The sequence below is a fragment of the Dasypus novemcinctus genome, chromosome 10 (assembly GCF_030445035.2).
Source record: "Dasypus novemcinctus isolate mDasNov1 chromosome 10, mDasNov1.1.hap2, whole genome shotgun sequence".
NCBI classification, from domain to species: Eukaryota; Metazoa; Chordata; class Mammalia; order Cingulata; family Dasypodidae; genus Dasypus; species Dasypus novemcinctus.
Window position 1 is genome coordinate 3,002,119 of NC_080682.1, and position 19,458 is coordinate 3,021,576.

The 19,458-nt window shown below is 43.1% G+C and overlaps 1 protein-coding gene across 2 annotated transcripts in view; it reads right to left on the reverse strand.

Annotated features, from left to right (window-relative positions):
- The window catches only part of OSBPL5 (oxysterol binding protein like 5), a 70,144-nt gene that overhangs the window by 6,043 nt on the left and 44,643 nt on the right, over positions 1-19,458 (reverse strand). The window lies entirely within an intron of this gene.

Consider the following 19,458-nt stretch of genomic DNA (forward strand, 5'->3'; position numbering starts at 1 on the left):
ACAGAAAGTCATTCCTGCTTTTTAAAAAAACCACTTAGAAATGTGGAATAAATGTCTCTTTCCAAAATAAAACAAACCACAAACAAGAAGTCTACGTGCCACAGCAGGAGGCCACGGAAGGCCCCAGGCCCATGCAGCACACAGGGGGCGGTCTCTAGGGCAGACAGCACCGAAAGGTGCGGCTGCAGGGCTCCAGGGGGCCGTGGGGCGAGAGACCCTAGACTTGGTGCATTCTACCTTGTGTAGTTTTGACTTTGGAAAAAGGTAAATTCCAGACTTGATTAAAGCTGTGAAACCTCAGATTCAACACGTAAAAAAAACAACCTTGAACAGCGAAGATAAAACATAAAAAATAAATCCAAACCCTGACATACTGCAGTGGGACTGCAGAACAACAAAGGTGAGAAGATCTTAAAAACTGAGCCCGATGGGAAGTGGACTTGGCCCAGTGGTTAGGGCGTCCACCTACCACATGGGAGGTCCGGGGTTCAAGCCCCGGGCTTCCTTGACTTTTGCAGCTGGCCCATGCGCAGTGCTGATGCGCGCAAGGAGTGCCGTGCCACACAGGGTTTCCCCTGCGTAGGGGAGCCCCACGCGCAAGGAGTGCTTCCCGTAAGGAGCCGCCCAGCGCCAAAGAAAGTGCAGCCTGCCCAGGAATGGCACCTCCCACACGGAGAGCTGATGCAGCAAGATGATGCAACAAAAAGAAACACCGATTCCCGTGCCGCTGACAACAGATGCGGACAAAGAAGAAGACGCAGCAAATAGACACAGAGAACAGACAGGTGGGGCGGTGGGGGGTGGGGGGAATAAACAAACAAATAGATAAATCTTTAAAAAAAAAAAAACAAAACCGAGGCCGAGCAAAGAAGGTCTGTGACAGGCAGTCATGAAGACCTGGCGAGGAGAGGAAGCTCGGGCTGCGGTGCCGGGAGACGGATGCCTGCGGCATGACCGCGCCTTTTGAGGATGCTGGCTGACTCTTCACCAGCCACAGGGAGGCCAGAGGTGGTAAAGGAAAGGGAGAAGAATAACAATCTAGCTGAATGACATGTCCAGCCAAAGTCACCTCTGAAGAGCGAGGATGAGGGAGAAGCTGAGGCCAACGCTGAATTTGAAAGATTTCAAGTGGATACAAAACTGTTTCAGGGGAAGTGGATGTGGCTCAACTGATAGAGCGTCCGCCTACCACATGGGAGGTCCAGGGTTCAAACCCCGGGCCTCCTGACCCGTGTGCAGCTGGCCCACGTGCAATGCTGATGCGTGCAAGGAGTGCCGTGCCACGCAGGGGTGTCTCTGGTGTAGGGGAGCCCCACGTGCAAGGAGTGCGCCCCACAAGGAGAGCTGCCCAGTGTGAAAAAAGCACAGCCTGCCCAGGAGTGACGCCGCGCACACAGAGAGCTGACGCAGCAAGATGACGCAAAGAAAAGAGACAGATTCCCGGTGCAGTGGAGAATGCAAGTGGACACAGAAGAACACACAGCGAATGGACTCAGAGAGCAGACAATGGGGGGAGGGGAGAAATAAAAGCAAATCTTAAAAAAACAAAAAACTGTTTCAGCACTGCAGTGAAGTGTGTGTGCTGATGCAGGGGGTGAGAGCTGCCTCCTGACAGCCCACACAACAAATTTCCACGTGAACAGCACTGACGCCCTCCCTTCCGCCTTGTTCCCATTGTTTCTGACAGCTGCGCAGCACGGCTGTGATTGGTCGAGAGCCAGGTCCTCTTTGGCCGGGCAAAAGGAAGACGAGTGGTGAGTTAGCCACAAACAGATGTGTGTCAAGCCGTTTCCAGTGGTCTGTCCATCCTCATTTGAAAACGTGAAGAAACGTTCCTGTGATAACCACTGCTGTCTGAAGGCCCCTTTCTTGTTTGCTGGGCCCCAAGCTGCCCTCCGAGATGACCCCTCTCATGTTGAGAAACTTGCCAAGAACAAAGAGAAGCTGGCCCGTGACCCGACGGTGCTGAACAAGCGGAGGGGGAGTGGGTGTGGCCCAGTGGTTGAGCACCTGCTTCCCACGGACGAGGTCCCGAGTTCAATCCCCGGCACCTCCTAAAATAGAAATAAATGAAGGAAGGAAGGAAGGATTGAAAAATAAATACATGAAAAAAAGGGAGCAGGTGTAGCTCAGCATTTGAGCACCTGCTTCCCATGTACAAGATCCTGGGTGCAATCCCCAGTGCCTCCTAAAAAACAAAATAAAAGAAAGTAAATGAAGTGTGTATATATACAAATACACATACATGGAAGGTTCTGGCTCACAGAGGGCTGTAAGCAGTTCTCCAGAGCCCCTCGCCGCACAGCGGGTGGCAGCACCGCCTAAACGCCGTGTCTAGACCCCGCGGTCTAGCACAGGAGCGGGGCAAGATGGCGTGGGTGTGGGCACCTCCCAGTCTCCTGCAAAGAGGCGGCCGAGTGGGGTTGGAGTCCTGCCGGAGCGGGCTGTTTCGGGGGCTTGCAAGGCAGGAGGTGTACGGACGTTGATTTGGAGAGACAGTGACAGGTGGTGCTTGCTAAAGGTGGAATCACGGTTACAAGGACAGAGGTCGGAGGCTGTGGGGAGGCGGGACCCTTCCCCCTGGGGCTGGCGGCCGCGGTGTTCCCTGAGAACTGTTGGTTGTGCGGCCACATTCCCGGGCCCCGTGATCCCCAGATGCGTGCTCCCCAGGTCCATGTCCCCTGAGCCCCTGTAGCCCGCGTTCCACAGACCTACATACCCTGAGCCTGCAGAGACCCGGGCTTCCCTTTCTCAAGTCCAGCGCTCCCGGAGGTCCGGGATGCCCCAGCCCTCCGGTTCTGGACTGACTCTGTGAGTGGGAGGGATTCGGTGGGGGATGCAGCAGGGGAGCTGGGTGAATGCAGGTTCAATTTTCTGGTCCCCCCCCCCTTTTTTTTTAATTGCGCTTGGAGGGGCATACCGGCTGGCTTGGGGAGAGCCTGGGAAGAGAGGAGTGGCAAATCTGCTGAGAAAGCCTGATTCATCTAAATACCCTGGGATAGGAAACTTGGCATGGGAGAAGGTGGAGTCAGAAAATCAACTAGCCCTCTCACAGCACACCTAAAGGAGAGGGACTGTAGGAGCTGTTTTCCAAGCCTCCAGTACATACTTGGGGTTCCTGGTGAGGTGTGGGCACTCCCTCTCTGGAAATTAAGTCATTGTTTTCTGTGCGGAGTTGATTCAACAAGGACCCACTTGAATCTCCTACCAGACCTCTCAGCAGCTTTCCTGCTGCCCTGGGAGAGAGGGAAGTGAGGAAGGGAGAGAGGGAGAACATCAGATTCCTAAGCGTTTTATTTAACTGCAAAGAGGATTCCTTGTTTGAAACTTTGTCTGGTATTTTGTTGGTTTGTCTTCTTGTTTTTCCTTCTTCTTTATCCCCCAAGGCCACTTTTTCTCCTTTTTCCTTCTCTTTTTCTTGCTTGCTTTTGTCCCTTTTTTCCCCTTTTCTTTCTTTCCTTCTTTCCTTCTCTTCTTTCATATATTTTTACATTAGGTGCTGCAGGGAGCGCTTCACATTTGCTGTGTTTCCTCATCCTCCATTTCCTCTCTTCTGTGTGTATTGATTTTGGCCACCGACACCATCCCCTTTCCTCTGCATCTTTCTGTCCTCCTTCATTTATTGTTACTCTTACATTACACCTCTCTTTGTTTGCCCCTCTATTTTTCTGACTTTTTATTTCTAATACCTTTCTTCTATTTTCTGTCTTATATTTACTCTTTATATTATTGTCCTTTTCTCTTCCTCTCTCTCATGAACACACTGGCCTTTTAATTTAATTTATATTCCTCCGCATATTCAGTTTACTGTTTCATTATATGTACTCTACTTTTCTTACTGTTATAACTCTACATACCCTACATGAGTCTAATATCCATTCCCCTAGATCGCACACGGTTCCTCTGTCAATATTTATTATCAGTACTATTATTCATTTTCTTTTCTTACTCCTTTTGCTTTCTCTGGCCCTAATATTTTCCTTCAAATGAACTTAGTGAACAACAAGGAAATAGAATAAGAAGAACAAAGTGACAAAGAGAAGACTTAACATGCATGTAAACCCCAAATTAGACAAAGAGGCTAAGCAACTGACTAAACCCGTCAAGATAAAATGATGACCAGAAGCAACAAAAAACTACAAACCAAACCAATAATCAGGAAAATATGCCCCAAAACCAACGAACCCAACTAAAAACCAGGAAGAGGAGCAGAACATCGAACAAGTGATTAAAGCTCTCAAAACATATATTAGGGACCAATTTTATGAAGTGAAGGAAGAGATTAAGAATATGAAGAAGGGGAGAGGTGGGGCAAGATGGCATCTGAGTGAGCGCACCTCGTAATCTCTCCTGCAAAGCAGCGGCTGAGTAGGGTTGGAGTCTGGACTGGGCTGTTTCGGGTGCTTGCAGGGGATCGATTAGTGAGATGGTGACAGAGGAGACTGTGCAAGAGGTAGAATTTTGGGTCTCCTTCACGGAGGTCAGGGACCCTTTCCCCTGGGGCTGGCGACTTGGCGGAGGGGGCGGTGATTCCTGGAGGCTTTGCTGTGTTGGGGAGCTCCCAAGCCCTGAGCGGGCTGTTTCGGGGGCTTGCAGGGCAGGAGGTGTCTGGATGTCAATTTGGTGAGACAGTGACGGAGGAGATTCTTGCGAGTGGTGGAACTTTCGGTTTCTGACACGGAGGTCAGAAGTTGTAGGCAGAACCCCTCCCCCTAGGGCTGGCGGCCCGTCCATGGTGGACCCTGAAATCGTTGTTGTGCAGCAGCACTCCCAAACTCTGAGTGGGTTGTTTCAGGGGCTTACAGGGCAGGAGGTGTCTAGATGTCGATTTGGTGAGACAGTGACAGAAGAGATTCTTGTGAGAGGTGGAATTCTGGGTCTCTGACACGGAGGTCAGAGGTCATGGGTGGGACCCCTCCCCCTAGGGCTGGCGCCCACCTGCAGGGATCCCTGAAGGCTGTGTTGCGCTGCGGTGCTCCCAGGCCCCCTGTTAACCGGATGCGTGGTTCCCAGGTCTGTGTCCCCTAAACCCTGGTGGCCCACGCTCCAGAGACTCACACACCCTGAGTCTGCAATATCACGACTTCCCATCCCTGAACCCACCACGCCCGGAGGTCTGTCTGAGGTCCCTGATTACCCTAGCCCTCGGCGTTTGTGTTTTCTTTTTTACCTCTCTCTCCTTGAACTTGGAGGAGTGTACCAGCTGTCTTGGGGAGAGTCTAGGAGGAAAGGAGAGGCGGATCTGCTGAGAAAGCCCAATTTACCTAAATGTTCTGGGATAGGAAACTTGGTCTTGGAGAAGGTGGAGTCAGAAAATCAATTAGACCTCCCCTGGCACACCTAATGGAGAGGGACTGTAGGAGGTGCTGTCCAAGCTTCCAATAACATATTTGGGGTTTCTGGTGAGGTGTAGGTGATCTCACACTGGAAATAAAGAGCCATAGTCTTCTGTATTGAGTTGGTTCAACAAGGACCTACTTGAACCTCCTACAGGACCTGTCATGCAGCTTTCCTGCTGCCCTGGGAGAGAGAGAAGTGAGGAAAGGAGAAAGGGGGAAGGTCAGATCCCTAAGTGTATTACTGAACTGCAAAGAGGATTCCTAGCTTAAAAGTTGTTTTTTTGTTTTGTTTTGTTTTCTTTGTCATGGTTGCTAATATTGCATTGTCTCCTGGTCTTTTCTCCCATTTTATCCCGCAAGGTCCTTTTTCATTTATTTTTTTCCTCTTTTTCTTTTTCTTGCTTGTTTCCCCCCTTTTCTTTGCCCCCGTTTTTCTCTTTTTCTTCTTATTTTATTTTATTTTTTAAATATAATAGGTGTTGCAGGGAGCGCTTCACACTTGCTGTGTTTCCTCATCCTCCATTTGCTCTTTTCTGTGTGTATTGATTTTGGCCACCTACACTATCCCCTTTCCCCCACATCTTTCTATCCTCCATCATCTACTGTTTCTCTTACATTCCACCTCCCTTTCCTTGGCCCCCAAGTTGTCTGACTTTTTATTTCTAATACCTTTGTTCTGTTTTCTGTCTTTTACCCACTCTTAATATTATTATTATTATTATTTTTTTAAAGATTTATTTATTTATTTAATTTCCCCCCCTCCCCTGGTTGTCTGTTCTTGGTGTCTATTTGCTGCGTCTTGTTTCTTTGTCCGCTTCTGTTGTTGTCAGCGGCACGGGAAGTGTGGGCGGCGCCATTCCTGGGCAGGCTGCACTTTTCTTTTCACGCTGGGCGGCTTTCCTCACGGGCGCACTCCTTGCGCGTGGGGCTCCCCCACGCGGGGGACACCCTTGCGTGGCACGGCACTCCTTGCGCGCATCAGCACTGCGCATGGCCAGCTCCACACGGGTCAAGGAGGCCCGGGGTTTGAACCGCGGACCTCCCATATGGTAGACGGACGCCCTAACCACTGGGCCAAAGTCCGTTTCCTCTTAATATTATTGTCTTTCTTTTCTCCCTCCCTCTCTCATGAAAACACTGGCTTTTTAACTCATACTATATTCCTCCCCATAATCAGTTGACTGTCTCATTATAGGTACTCTACTTACTGCTATAACTCTATACAACATACATGAGTCTAATATCCATTCTCCCAGATCTCACATTGTTGCTCTGTTAACATTTATTACCAATACTACTTCACACATTTTCTTTTCTTACTCATTTTGCCTTCCCTGGACCTAATATTTACCTTCAAAGTGAACTCAGCCAGCAACAAGAAAATAGAGTAAGAAGAACAAAGTGACAAAGAGAAGACATAACACTTATGCACGAACAACAACTAATTAATCCCCAAGACTAGACAAAGAAGCTAAGGAACTGATTAAACCCATCAAGATAAAATGATGGCCAGACAGGAACAAAAAACTACAAACCAAACCAATAATAAGGAAAACACGGCCAAATACAATTAACAAATTAAAAACCAGGAAGAGGAGCAGAACATTGGACAAGAAATTAAAGATTTCAAAATATATATTAGAGACCAACTTAATGAAGTAAAGGAAGAGATTAACAATATGAAGAAAACGCTTGGAGAAGAAATTGCAGACATACACAAAAAGAGAACAGATATGATGGTGATGAACACCACAGTTCAAGAAATCAAAAATACACTCTCAGCAAATAGCAGCAGATTAGAAGAGGCAGAGGAGAGAATTAGCAATGTGGAAGACAGTACATCTGAAATCAAACAGATAGTACAACTGATTGATATAGAGATAGAAAAAATCCAGTTCAGATTAGGGACCTGAATGACAATGCAAAACACACAAACACACATATTATAGGCATCCCAGAAGGAGAAGAGAAGGGAAAGGGGACAGAAGGGGTGTTGGAGGAAATAATGGCTGAAAACTTCCCAAATCTACTGAGAGAGATGGATGGACATGTCCAGGAAGAACAATGCACCACAAACACCATAAATCCCAACAGGCCCACCCCAAGACATGTCAAATTATCTAATGCTAAAGACAAAGAGAAAATTCTAAAAGCAGCAAGAGAAAAGAGAACCATCACATACAAAGGAGTCTCCATAAGATTAAGTGCTGATTTCTCATCTGAAACCATGGAGGCAAGAAGGCAGTGGTATGATATAGTCAAGGTACTAAAAGAAAAAAATTTCCAACCAAGAACACTCTACCCAGCTAAACTAGCATTCAAAAGTGATGTAGAGTTCAAAATATTCACAGATAAACAGAAATGAAAAGAGTATGCCAACAAGAACCCTGCCCTTCAAGAAATACTAAAGGGAGTTCTGCAGGAAGAAAGAAAAAAACAGGAGAGGCAGAGTGGGAGGAGAGTGTAAGAACAACAAAAAAGACAAAAAGAGAAGGAAAAAAACAAACAAAATAGGACAAACTCAAGTCCAAACAAAATATGGGTACCACAAATAATTCCTTGAAAGTAATACACTGAATGTCAATGGATTAAATGCACCTGTCAAAAGATTCAGACTGGAAGACTGGATAAGGAAATATGACCCATCTTTATGCTGTCTACAAGAAACACATCTTAGACCCAGGGATTCATGGAGGTTAAAAGTGAATGGTGGGAAACAGACTTAGCCCAGTGGTTAGGGCGTCCGTCTAACACATGGGAGGTCTGCGGTTCAAACCATGGGCCTCCCTGACCCATGTGGAGCTGGCCCATGCACAGTGCTGATGCGCGCAAGGAGTGCCGTGCCACGCAGGGGTGTCCCCCGCATAGGGGAGCCCCACGCGTGAGGAGTGTGCCCCGGAAGGAGAGCCACCCAGCGCAAAAGAAAGTGCGGCCTGCCCAGGAATGGCACCGCCCACACTTCCCGTGCCGCTGACGACAACAGAAGCGGACAAAGAAACAAGACGCAGCAAAAAGACACAGAGAACAGACAACCGGGGGAGGGGGGGTTAAATAAATAAATAAACCTTTAAAAAAAAAAAAGTGAATGGCTGGAAAACAATCTTACAAGCAAACAATAACCAAAAAAAGAGGCAGGAGTAGCTATATTAATATCAGACAAAATAGACTTTAAATGTGAAACAATTGTGAGAGACAAAGAAGGATATGACATATTAGTGAAAGGGATAATCTTTCAAGAAGAATGAACAATCATAAATATTTATGCTCCTAACAAGGGCACCTCCAAATACGTGAGGCAAACACTGGAAAAACTAAGTGAAAGAATAGATGCCTCTACAATTATAGTGGGAGACTTTAATACACCACTATCAACTTTGGACAGAACATCTCAAAAGAGAATCAATAAAGAAGCAAAAACTTTGGACAGTATATTAGAGGAGCTGGATCTAATAGACATATACAGATCATTACACCCGAATACAGCAGGATATACATTTTTCTCAAGTGCACATGGATCATTCTCCAAGATAGACCATATGCTAGGCCACAAAGAAAGGCTCAATGAATTCAGAAAGATCGAAATCATACAAAATAATATCTCTGACCACAGTGGAGTGAAGCTGGAAATATGCAAGGGACAGAGGGCCAGATTTCACACCCAGATATGGAAATTAAACAGCACACTCTAAGAAAAACAGTGGGACATGGAGGAAATCTCAAAAGAAACTAATAACTACCTTGAAACTAATGAAAATGATAACACGACATACCAAAACTTATGGGATGCAGCAAAAGCAGTACTGAGAGGGAAATTTAGAGCCATAAATTCATACATCAAAAAAGAAGAAAGAGTGAAAATTGAAGAACTGCACATTTGGAGGAATTAGTAAAAAACAACAAAGTAACCCCACAGGAAGAAGAAAGAAAGAAAGAACAAAGATAAGAGTAGAACTAAATGAAATATAAAATAAGAAAGCACTTGAAAAGATAAACAAAACCGAGAGCTGGTTCTTTTGAGAAGATCAATAAAACTGACAAATCTTTAGCTAGACCAAACAAAGAAAAAAAGAAGAGACAAATCTACAAAATAAGAAATGAGAAATGAGATAGCACCACTGATCCCACAGAAATAGACTATCAAAAGAGAATCCTTTGAAAAACTATATTCCAACAAAAATGACGATTCAGAGGAAATGGACAAATTCTTAGAAACACATAAGCGCCTATATTGATGAAAGAAGAAATTGATGATCTCAACAAATCAATCACAAGTAAAGAGATGGAATCAGTTATTAAAAACCTCCCAACTAAGAAGAGCCCTGGGCCAGACGGCTTCACAGGTGAATTCTACAAAACATTCCAGAAAGAACTAACAGCGATCCTGCTGAAACTCTTCCAAAAAATCGAAACAGAAGGAACATTGCCTAATTCATTCTATGATGCCAACATTACCCTAGTACCAAAGCCAAACAAAGACACCACAAGAAAGGAAAATTACAAACCAATTTCTCTAATGAACTTAGGCACAAAAATCCTCAACAAAATACTAGGTAACCATATTCAACAACACATCAAACGAATTATACACCATGACTAAGTGGAATTCATTCCAGGTATGCAAGGATGGTTCAACATAATCAGTCAATGTAATACACCATATAAACTGATTGAAGGAAAAAAATCACGATTATATCTATAGATGCAGAAAAAGCATTCGACAAAATACAGCACATTTCTCGATAAAAATAGTGCAAAAGATCAGAATACAAGGAAATTTTCTGAACATGATATAGAGTATATATGAAAAACCCACAGCCAATATCATTTACAATGGTGAAATCCTAAAATCCTTCCCTCTAAGATCAGGAACAAGACAAGGATGCCCACTATCACCTCTTCTATTTAACACTGTCTTAGAAGTACTTGCTCGAGCACTGAGGCAAGAACCAGATATAAAAGGCATTCAGATTGGAAAGGAAGAAGTCAAAATTTCATTATTTGCAGATGACATGATCCTATACATAGAAAACCCTGAGAGGTCTACAACAAAGCTTCTAGAACTCATAAATGAGTTTAGTAAAGTCGCAGGTTATAAGGTCAATGCGCAAATTTCAGTAGCATTTCTGTACACCAATAATGAGCAAGCTCAGGAGGATATCAAGAAACAAATACTGTGGGAGTGCAAGCCACCGTTGCTAAGCCGGCCCGGCAGCAGGCGTGCGCACAGCCTGAAGCCGCAGTTCAGGGTGGCTGGAACGGGCGACCACGCCCTCAGCCTGGTACGGGCGAAGCGCCCTCAGCCTACCCGGGCAAGATACATCAATAACGGTCGCCTCCCGCTATCTCCCGCCTAGCCTAGCACCTGGTCGGCTCTCACTTCCCCTTCCCCATTCCTAACCTCTCCGCCTGCCCTCTGCCTAGCAACCGCTTACATTCACCTATCAGGAAGCAGTACCCGCCCGCACCTATCAAATCCCTCCACGCAGTCCCTAACCCTATAAAGCTGTATCCCCTTCCGCAATAAACCAGACTTGTGCCATCAGCCTGTCTCCGCGACTCCTTCCTGGGTCGTGCGCCCTCCACGCCTTCGGAGCCCCCGAGGGAAGCCTCAGCGGCCGTACGAGGCTTTCTTCCCCACGCCAGGGACCCCTCTTGTCCCACAACGGGACCCCACTCATCCCTTAACAGGGACCCCGCTCGTTCCACAACGGGACCCCACTCGTCCCATAACAGGGACCCCGTTTTGTCCCTCAAAATACCATTTACAATAGTCAATAAAAAAAGCAAATACCTAGAAATAAATTTAACTAAAGATGTAAAAAACTTATACACAGAGAACTACACAATCAAAGAAGGAAATCAAAGAAGACCTAAATAAATGGAAGGATATTCCCTATTCCTAGATAGGAAGACTAAATATTATTAAGATATCTATCCTACCAAAACTGATCTACACATTAAATGCAATCCCAATAAAAATCAACACAGCATTCTTTATTGAACTAGAAAAACTAGCTGTGAAATTTATTTGGAAAGGAAAGAGGCCCTGAATAGCCAAAGACATATTGAAAGAGAAAAACAAAATTGGAGTTATCACACTGCCTGACTTCAAAACATACTACAAAGCTACAGTAGTGAAAACAGCATGGTACTGGCAGAAAGAGAGACACACAGACCAATGGAACTGAATTGAGAGTTCTGATACAGATACTCATATATGTAGTCAGATAACATTTGATAAAGCCACCAAACTGTCTGAACTGGGAAAGAATGGCCTATTCAACAAATGGTGCCTGGAGAAATGGATATCCATATGTAAAAGAATGAGAGAGGATTACCATCTCACATCTTATACAAAAATCAACTCAAGATGGATCAAAGACCTAAATATAAGAGCCAAGACCATAAAGACTTTGGAAAGTGGTGTAGAGAAGCATTTACAAGACCTTGTAATAGGAAACGGATTCATGAACTTCACACCAAAAGCAGGAGCAGCAAAAGAACAAATAGATAAATGGGACTTCCTCAAAATTAAAGCCTTCTGCACCTCAAAGGAGTTTGTCAAGAAAGTGAAAAGAGAGCCTACACAAGGGGAGAAAATATTTGGTAACCATATATCTGATAGGAGAATTATAAGCTGCATATATAAAGAACCCCTATATCTTGAAAATAAAAAGACAAACAACCCATTTAAAAAATGGGAAAAAGATTTAAACAGACACTTCTCCAAAGAAGAAATACAAAGGGCTAAAAAGGACATGAAAAAAATGCTCCAAATCTCTAGCTATCAGGGAAATGCAAATCAAAACTACAATGAGATACCATCTTACTCCCATAAGATTGGCAGCTGAAAAAAACAGAAGACTACAAATGCTGGAGAAGATGTAGAGGAATGGGAATACTCATCCACTGCTGGTGGGAATGCGGAAGGATCCAGCCATTCTGGAGGACAGTTTGGCGGTTTCTCAAAAAACTAGCCATAGATTTACCATATGACCCAGCAATTCCACTGCTGGGTATATACCCAGTAGAACTGAAAACAAGGACACAAACTGATATATGCACACCAATGTTCATAGCAGCATTGTTCACTATTGCCAAAAGTTGGAATCAACCCAAATGTCCATCAATGCATGAATGGATAAATAAAATACGGTATATGCATACAGTGGAATACTACTCACCTTTAAGAGCAAATATACTACAAACACACATGATAACATGGATGAATCTTGAGAACCTTATGTTGAGTGAAGCAACCCAGGCACTGAAGGACAAATACTACATGACCTCAATGATATGAAATAAGTAAACCAAGCTGCCTCACAGAGCTAGAGACTGGATGATAGGCTTAAAGGAAAAGGGGGTAGAGGAAGGATGTAAGCTCACACCTACATGGGTGAAATCTATAATAAGCTGGAGGTAAGTATTTGTACAAGGAAGGGATAAAATGGGGGCACAGGGCATACTTTCGGGTGGGGTTTTGTGGGCTTGAGGGGGGCTAGGGATGGGAGGATGGGTAATATTGCCCAAGAAATTGGGGGGAGGGTGGGGCAACATACGAACACAGGAGATTGTTGGGTATTTGGTTGAGAGTATAATGCTGAGAAAACTTTCTCAAGAATATAATTAGGAAGGTTACCTGTTTAAGATACTCAAAGGGGATAAACCGACGCAGGACAGGCTCCTAGGAAGTGTGAGTGTTCATTTTGCCATAGTGGGTTATGTCATTGGATAGAGACCCATATAATGAGAGTGAAGGTATATCAACATCCTGGAGAGCACTGATGTTCTCAAATAGAGGGAATTGTATCTCTCAAGAGAAATGGTGGCTCCCAGTGCATTAAGGCAGTTGAGCATGTCAAGCCCTCAACACTCTTGCAAGTATCTCTGAACATGGCCCTTCAAGCAATGAAGATTGACTGTCACTGTGGGCCCTAAGGGGAGGGGGAAAGAGGTATTGAATAGATGGAACCAATGTAACTGTGTGGGCAATAGAAGTGTTCCACAAGAGTACGCAAGGATGGATATAAGACATGTTACATTACACCAAAAATATATAGGGGCTGATGACAGGCTAAAATGTAAATCGTAATGTAAAACATAAGATAACTAAAAATTTAGAAAATTGTATAGTCTAAAATATAAACCACAATGTAAACATAAATGTTACCTTGTTTGAAAGCTATTGTCTCAATATCTGTACATCAGTTTCAGTAAATATAGTATGAATATGTAAAATGATTATTGCTGTGGAAGGGAAAAGGGTTTTATGTTGGATAGGTGGGAGTACTGAATACTGTATATATGAATTACTGTCATCTAAAACTTTTGTGACGATAAGCTTAATAATTAGGGGGAAAAAAAGAAAAAGAAAGGATGTAGACACTGAGGAAAAGACGGAAGTAGTTGCCTAGCCAATTTGCATACATGGCAACACTTATTGCAGTGATGAAGGCAAAATATCAAAAATAAAGCTTTTGCATTTTTAAATTGATACCCCAATTTACTTTTACCTTAATTTTTCTAAATTAATATATATTCTATATCTAACCTTTAAACTCATTACTATATTCTGTTTTACTATTAATGGAACCTGGCAATATATTGGGCTTCACTTTTCAGAAAGTTTTGGATCACAGAGAGGTTCAACAATGGCAGCAGTGGAATACTGGTGTGGGATGTTATTGATAGGTGACACATGGGTGGCAGGGAGTTCTCCAGGGCATATATATAGGGTACATAAAAATGGATATTTTCGTAGTGGATACAATTAAAAACAACAACTGAGGGAGTGCTGAGTTCCTAGCCATGGGAGCTCTATCACAGTCCCTAAAGGAACAGCAACAATCCCCCAAGTGCAATGGCAAAGACCAAAAAAGAAGGAAGGTCCAACAATGAGCCCTTGATACTAATGACTATGCTTGTGAGCCTGTGCACCTGAAATAAGAACAAGGCCTAGAGCTGCAGGGTGCCTAAGAGTTACCTCCTGAGAGCCTCCGTGTTGCTCAAATGTGGCCAGTCTTGAAGCCAAACTCAGCATGTAAATGCATTGCCTTCCCCCCAGTGTGGGACATGACTCCTGGGGATAAACCTCCCTGGCACTGAGGGATTACTACCAAGTACCAGCTGAAGATGTAACTAGAAAATGACCTTGAATAAGAGGGTCAACTCGGAACAGCAGAATATCTCAGTCTACATATAATACCAGGAGTTAAAAATGCTTTTTGACCTGAATAAAAGGGGGAAATGGAATGGACAAATGAGTTTATATGGCTATGAGTGTCCAAAAAGAGCCAGGAGGTTATCAGAGGGGTTGCCCTTATGCACACCTGAGCAGAGCCTCAGAAACAGATAAAGTAGATATAACCCCAGATATTGGTTCTTCTGAGGGCTACAGAGACCTACATGTTCTATGGTCATGGCAGATGGAGTTCAGTGCCATGTCAGTTGGCCCTACTTTGGAGTTTGTGTTTCTGTGTGATGGAGCTGGACTCAGATGTGATCTTTGTCCACAAGTCTCTCCTGTTACTTTTACCGGAACTGTAGTTGGTGCTGGGGTTTAATGTATACCCAGGGGACCTGAATCTTTGGACTGACCATGTGATAGCCAGGCCCTGAGCCTCAACAGACTTGCAACTCCTACACTCTGGTTTATTGGGCTTACCCCACTCAGCTAACATGGAGGTGAAGAAGGTCAACCACCACACCAGGGAGCCAAGAGTGCCCACAACTGAAAGCAGGAGAATTGCATCCAGCATCCATGTGGAATCTAAGCCCCCTCTTGATATAGATGTGGAGTGGACACAACCATTCTAAGGTCCACAGGATGGAGGAATAAAGAATGGATTAGAGTGGACTTACTGATATTCTATTCATGAACTATTGTGGTTAGTAATCGAAGGAAATGTTGCATTGTTGTGGAGAAAGTGGCCATGATGGCTGCTGGGGGTAGGGAGTGGGAGGAAGAGATGAGATGTGAGGGCGTTTTCAGGACTCGGAGTTGTTCTGGGTGGTGCTGCAGGGAGAGTTAATGGACATTGTATATCCTCCCATGGCCCACTGGGTGGAATGTGGGAGAGTGTGGGCTATGATGTGGACCATTGATCATGAGGTGTAGCGGTGTTCAGAGATGTATTCACCAAATGCAATGAATGTCTCATGATGATGGAGGAGATTGTTGTTATGAGGGAGGAGTGGGGTGAGGAGGTGGGGGATATATGGGGACATCATATTTTTTAATGTAACATTAAAAAAATAAGGACAAAAAAGAATATGAAGAAAACACTTGGAGAGAATAAAGAAGAAATTGCGATCATACACAAAGGGATAACAGATATGATGGTCATGAACAGCACAAGTCAAGAAATAAAAAATACACTCTCAGCAAATAACAGCAGATTCGAAAAGGCAGAGGAAAGAATTAGTGATGTGGAAGACAGTACATCTGAAATCAAACAGACATTAGAACTGAACACAACAAGATGACAAACAAAAAGAAACACAGGTTCCTGTGCCGCTGATAACAACAGAAGCGGACAAAGAAGATGACGCAGTGAATAGACACAGAGAACAGACAACTGGGGCAGGGGGGAAGGGGAGAGTAATAAATAAATAAATCTTAAAAAAAAAAAAAGAAAAAAGATAAAATCCAGCAGGGACTTAGGGACCTGAATGACAATGCAAAATGCACAAACATACGCATTATAGGCATCCCAGAAGGAGAAGAAAAGGGAAAGGGGACAGAAGGGGTGTTGGAGGAAATAATGGCTGAAAACTTCCCAAACCTATTGAGGGAGATGCATGTACATGTTCAGTAAGTACAACACACCCTAAACAGCATAAATCCCAACAGGTCTACCCCAGGACATATACTTGTCAAATTATCCAATGCTCAAGACAAAGAGAAAATACTAAAAGCAGCAAGAGAAAAGAGAACCATCACATACAAAGGAGGCTCCATAAGATTAAGTGCTGATTTCTCATCTGAAACCATGGAGGCAAGAAGGCAGTGGTATGACATAGTCAAGGTACTAAAAGGAAAAAATTTCCAACCAAGAATACTCTATCCAGCAAAGTTAACATTCAGAAATGATGGAGAGTTCAAACTATTCACAGATAAATTGAAACTAAGAAAGTATGCCAACAATAATCCTATCTTTCAAGAAATACTAAAAGAAGTTCTGCAGGAAGAAAGAAAAATACAGTAGAGACAGAGTTGGAGGAGAGTGTAAGAGCAACTAAAAAGACAAAAACAGAAAAAGAAAATCAAACAAAATATGATAAACACAAATCCAAAGAAAATATGTCTAATATAAGTAATTTTTAAAAAGTAATAACACTGAATGTCAATGGATTAAACTCACCTGTCAAGAGACTCAGATTGGAAGGTTCAATAAGGAAATACAACCCATCCATATGCTGTCTACAAGAAACACATCTTAGACCCAGGGATTCAAGGAGGTTGAAAGTGAATGGCAGGAAAACAATCTTATAAGCAAACAATAACCAAAAAAGGGCAGGAGTAGCTATATTAATATCAGACAAAGTAGACTTTAAATGCAAAACAATTGTGAGAGACAAAGAAGGATATGACATATTAGTGAAAGGGATAATCTTTCAAGAAGAATGAACAATCATAAATATTTATGCTCTTAACAAGGGCGCCTCCAAATATGTGAGGCAAACACTGGAAAAACTAAGTGAAAGAATAGATGCCTCTACAATTATAGTGGGAGACTTTAATACACCACTATCAACTTTGGACAGAACATCTCAGAAGAGAATCAATAAAGAAACAAAAACTTTGAACAGTATATTAGAGGAGCTGGATCTAATAGACATATACAGATCATTATACCCAAATACAGCAGGATATACATTTTTCTCAAGTGCACATGGATCGTTCCCCAAGATAGACCATATGTTAGATCACAAAGAAAGGCTCAATGAATTCAGAAAGATCGAAATCATACAAAATAATATGTCTGACCACAGTGGAGTGAAGCTGGAAATCTGCAAGGGCCAGAGACCCAGATTTGGCACTAAGATTTGGAAGTTACACAACACACACTACGAAAAACAGTGGGTCAAGGAGGAAATCTGAAAAGAAATTAATAACTACCTTGAAACTAATTAAAATCATAACACAACATATCCAAACTTATGGGATGCAGCAAAAGCAGTACTGAGAGGGAAATTTATAGCCATAAGTTCATACATCAAAAAAGAAGAAAGAGAAAAAATTGAAGAACTAACTGCACACTTGGAGGAATTACTAAAAAAAAAAAACAAAAAACCAAACTAACCCCAAAGGAAGAAGAAAGAAAGAAATAACAAAGAGCAGAACTAAATGAAATAGAAGATGAGAAAGCACTTGAAAAGATAAACAAAACCAAGAGCTGGTTCTTTGAGAAGATCAATAAAATTGACAAACCCTTAGCTAGACTAACAAAGAAAAAAAGAGAGAAGATGCAAAAACACAAAATAAGAAATGAGAAAGGAGATATCACCACTGCCCCACAGAAATAAAGACTATCATAAGAGGATACTTTGAAAACTATATTCCAACAAGGACGATTTAGAGGAAATGGACAAATTCCTAGAAACATATAAGCAACCTACATTGACAAAAGAAGAAATTGATGATCTCAATAAGTCAATCACAAGTAAAGAGATAGAATCAGTCATTAAAAACCTCCCAACTTTCACTGCCACGTCAGTTGGCCCTTCTTTGGAGCTGGTGTTTCTGCAAGATGGAGCTGGACTCAGATGTGATCTCTTTTCACAAGTCTTTCATGCTACTTTACTGGAATTGTAGTTGGTGCTGGGGTTTAAGATATATCTAGGGGATTTGAATCTCTGGACTGACAATATGAGAGCCAGGCCCTGCGCCTCAACAGACTTCAACTCCTACACTCTGATTTATTGGACTTACCCCACTCAGCTAACATGGAGTTGAAGAATGTCAACCACCACACCATGGAGCCTAGAGTGCCTACAACTGAAAGCATCCAGTATCCATGTGGAATCTAAGCCCCCTCTTGACATAGATGTGGAATGGACACAACCAAGCCAAGGTCCACAGGAAGGAGGAATACAGTAAGGATTAGAGTGGACTTAATGATATTCTATTCATGAACTATTGTGGTTAATAATTGAGAAAATGTGGCATTGGTGTGGAAAAAGTGGCCATGGTGGCTGCTGGGTGCGGGGAATGGGAGGAAGAGATGAGATGTGGAGGCATTTTCGGGACTTGGAGTTGTCCTGGGTGGTGCTCCAGGGACAATTGCCGGACATTGTATGTCCTCCCATGGCCCACTGGATGGAATGTGGGAGAGTGTGGGCTATGGTGTGGAACACGGGACATGGGGTGCAGCAATGCCCAGAGGTGTACTCACCAGATGCAATGGATGTGTCATGATGATGGGGGAGAGTGTTACTGTGGGGGGAGTGGTAGGGTGGGGGCGGTGGGGGTGAATGGGGACCTCATATTTTTTGAATGTAATATTTTTTGAAAAATGAATAAATTGAGTAGAATTTGGAAAAAACAAAAAACAAAAACAACCTCCCAACTAAGAAGAGCCCTGGGCCAGATGGCTTCACAGGTGAATTCTACCAAATATTGTGGAAAGAACTAACACCAGTCTTGCTTAAACTCTTCCAAAAAATCAAAACAGAAGGAACATTGCCTAACTCATTCTATGATGCCAATATTACTCTAGTACCAAAGCCAAACAAAGACACCACAAGAAAGGAAAATTACAGACCAATCTCTCTAATGAACCTACATGTGAAAATCCTCAACAAAATACTTGCTAATTGTATTCAACAACACATTAAATAAATTATACACCATGACCAAGTGGAATTCATTCCTGGTATGCAAGGATGGTTCAACATAAGAAAATCAATTAATGTAATACACCATATAAACAGATTGAAGGAAAAAAACCACATGATCATATCTATAGATGAAGAAAAAGCATTTGACAAAATACAGCACCCTTTCTTGATAAAAACACTGTAAAAGATCAGAATAGAAGGAAACTTTATGAACATGATAAAGAGTATATATGAAAAACCCACAGCGAACATCATTTACAATGGTGAAATCCTA